Source organism: Sphaerodactylus townsendi, linkage group LG04 (genome assembly GCF_021028975.2).
Source record: "Sphaerodactylus townsendi isolate TG3544 linkage group LG04, MPM_Stown_v2.3, whole genome shotgun sequence".
NCBI lineage: Eukaryota > Metazoa > Chordata > Lepidosauria > Squamata > Sphaerodactylidae > Sphaerodactylus > Sphaerodactylus townsendi.
In genome coordinates, this window is record NC_059428.1 from 99,265,476 (window position 1) to 99,269,500 (window position 4,025).

The window sequence follows — 4,025 nt, forward strand, 5'->3', positions numbered from 1 at the left end:
TTCTATCACCTATTAGGTTTTAATGTTATTTATTCACTTACTCTTCAATAAAGTTAACCAATGCACAGCACAACCTACAAAAAGCAGGAACCTTGTGTTTATTTATATCAGTTATTTTGGCTAGCTGGGCAAAGAACAGGTTGACAATCCATTCAAAACAGCAACTGAATAAAACAGTAATGTAGCTAACCATTTAAAAATTAATCAAAAACAATTCTATAAGCAACTGTAAAAATGATTTAAGCTAGCATTTTTTTAAAAAAGACATAACAAATAATAATTAACAAGCACAAATATCACCAATATAAGATCCACACCTAGTTGGACTGACCAAATATTACAAGGGAGGTCACATCAATAAGTAAAATGTAAAAGCTTAACCAAAGGCCCAGGCAAACCAAATTGTCTTTAAATATGAGAATGAATATTGGGCAGCCCAATTCAGAGGGGGGGGGTTCACCTTAGGAGGTGGTGCAGCCCTGTGTCAACATATTTGTCCCCTCCTTTGGCACAAAGGGCAAATGCGCTGGCGGAGGGGGGAAATAAGTAGGCAAGCATCCCTCAGCCCTGTCACTGCCAAAGCCAAAATTTCTGGCCCCAATGGAGCTGCCCTGGCATGGACAACAGATGCCAGCATGGGGTGGTGGTGCTGGGCATTCTCAAGGGCGGAGCCCCCACTCCTGGCCCCAGTCTTATGCTACTTTTTTGAGTGGCATAAGTCCATTGGCCTCAATGGAGCGCTTTCCAGTGGTGAGGAGGATTTTGGCTGTTTTCTCCCTTCCTGTATTTCTGGAAAGCTCTCCAGAGGTAGCGGAGGGATGCAGCAGCAGCGCCAGTCCCAGCCACCTCAATTGTCTGAACTACACTGTTAAATTGTGCCCAGAAACAAACTGACAGCTAGCAAAGCAATTCCAACTCAGTGATGATATGTTCCATATAAACAGCCCCTGTTATTAATCTGGCTGTCATTTTGGACCAATTGAGGTTTCTGAACAGTCTTCAAAGGCATGCCTATGAAGAATATAAGCGTAGAAACACACATCAGATCAAACAGGAGTCGCATTATATCTTTTGTTGTTACTATGACACATTTCTCTTCCTCAAAGAGTTTGAATACTAATTCTGACAATGTTCTTGTGAGGTAGGTCAGTATTCCGATGTTTCATTAGAATGGCTGAGGCTGTGAAAATTGTTAGGCTCAAGGTGTCTAGTGTCCTCATGACAAGCAAGAGATTTTGAGTGCTTTTTGATTTTTGGCTCTCAGTCATAGGGCACAATCCTAAACAATTCTCACAGAATGGGGGGGGGGAAAGGCTAACACCTAATGGGGTGGACAGACTATATCTTGTGGGAAAAGACTAGATAACATCTAATGGGTAGCTGTCCAATGGCATTCTTGGTATAAGCTTTTGTGTGCATGCCCAGTTGTACATATACACTGAGACAGAAGTCACCGACCATTACACATAGGTAGAGGGTGGGAAGGGTGTCGCCTAGAACGGCTAGTTAAGAACATAAGAAAGAGCCTTCTGGATCCATCTAGTCCAGCACGCTGCTACTTGCAGTGGTCCCCCAGATGCCTTTGGGAGCTCGCATGCAGGATGTGAAAGCAATGGCCTTCTGCTGCTGCTGCTGCTGCTCCCGAGCACCTGGTCTGCTAAGGCATTTGCAATCTCAAATCAAGGAGGATCAAGATTGGTAGCCATACATCGACTTCTCCTCCATAAATCTGTCCAAGCCCCTTTTAAAGCTATCCAGGTTAGTGGCCATCACCACTTCCTGTGGCAGCATATTCCAAACACCAGTCACACATTGCATGAAGAATTGTTTCCTTTTATTAGTCCTAATTCTTCCCCCCAACATTTCCAATATATGCCCCCTGGTTTTAGTATTGTGAGAAAGAGAGAAAAATTTCTCTCTGTCAACATTTTCTACCCCATGCATAATTTTATAGACTTCAGTCATATCCCCCCTCAGACCTCTCCAAACTAAAGAGTTCCAAAAGCTGCAGCCTCTCCTCATAGGGAAGGTGATCCAGTCCCTCAACTATCCTCGTTGCCCTTCTCTGCACTTTTTCTATCTCTTCAATATCCTTTTTGAGATGTGGCGACCAGAACTGAACACAGTACTCCAAGTGCGGTTGCACCACTGCTTTATATAAGGGCATGACAAGCTTTGCAGTTTTATTATCAATCCTTTTCCTAATTATCCCCAGCATAGGTTTGCCTTTTACACAGCTACCATGCATTGAGTTGACGTTCCCATGGAACTATCAACTAAGACGCCCAAATCCCTTTCCTGGTCTCTGACTGATAGCACTGACCCTTGTAGTGTGTATGTGAAGTTTGGATTTTTTGCCCCTATGTGCATCACTTTATATTTTGCTACATTGAACTGCATCTGCCATTTCTTAGCCCACTCACCTAATTTATAAAGGTCCACTTGGAGCTCTTCGCAATCTTTTGTGGTTCTCATCACACTACCTAATTTGGTAAGGGTCAATATATATAAGTACCTGAGTGCAAAGTAAGACTGGATTAACACAGATGGTGAAACCTGTGAATGGCAACAAACTAGTATACAGTACAATAAAAGAGTTTAGAAATAGATGCAGGAATTGAATGACCTTAGCATATGTAGGGAAATAAGAATCTAATATCTCCACTGAGACCTCGTGTTTCCATTGTTCTGTGTTATAATAAGCAACTGAGCAACATCCCAATCTACATTTCTGAATATTTTTTCAATAAATCAGCCACTTTGAGATTCTACATTAAATGTCCCAGAAAGCTGAAGTGTTCTCCTACCAGTTTTTCTGTTTTGTGACTCCTGATGTCAGACTGGTGTCCATTTATTTTTGGTTCAGCATTTGACCTGTTTGCCCTATGTAAAGAACTCACATCAGAAAACACAAAACTGAGAAACTGGTAGGAGATCTTCATTACAAATCAGAAATTTTAACAGAGTACTTTTGGAGTTATGGCTCATAGTCACAGAGCACAATTCTAAACAATTATCACAGTATGGGGAAAAAAGACATCTTATGAGAATGCCAGTATCTTGTGAAAAATGATAGACTGACACCTGAAGGATCTAATAGCCACCTGGGTATTTGAGGTATGCCATAGGAGAGAGAGGTTAATACATGCACAGAAGCAACCATGATCCAATGCCACAACCCCAATTAATGTTGGACTTCCTCACAGCTGTTTTTCAAATAAAATGTTAGACATAGGCAGTCCTGGTCACAAATTATTGCTTTTCATGTTGTTATACTCCTGGCTCCAAAGCAACAGCACCTCCCTCCATTTTTAGTTGGAGTATCTCAATAATTAAAATAAACAATAGTAAGTCAGACAACATTTCATGAATGCAAAATTTTCTTTTTCATCCTGACTTCTAACATATTGAAATGACTTTATTAATGTATCCTTTGTTAAAATGAACCAGTTTATTCACACGGGCTGTAGTGAAATTTAGAAGGATTCCTAGGCAAGTCTTTTCAGAAGAAAGCTCCAATTTATTCAACAAGGCATAATCCCAGGAAAGTGCTCTTAAGATTTTGGTCTTAAAATATTATGTCTACGGTATCATGAGCTTTTCAATGGATGCTGTGCTTTTGACTAGGATTTCAAAAACAACAACAACAAATAAATGAGTAAATATAATGCAATAATGGAAAAAGTCTGGAATTGTTCACCTTAATCATATCAACCTGTGTGTATGCAGTAGCGTAACCAATGCCAAAAAGCCTGCTAGCACTTTATTGCCTGGCCAGTTCCTGCATAGGAAGCAATGAAGGAATACTAGGGGGAAGACTTCTGAAAGAATATAATAGAAGCAAGTGGACACACCTGGAGATTTAAAGGAACAAACATCCCTTTTCCCCCTTTGTTCCACCCTAAAGAAGCAGAAGGACCACCGTTCACAACAGTTCTCCTCTGCAGAAATATCTTGAAACATCAAAGAGTTAGAATTGTATCCTGACTGGTTTTTCATAGCAATTAATACTAATGAGTATTTCC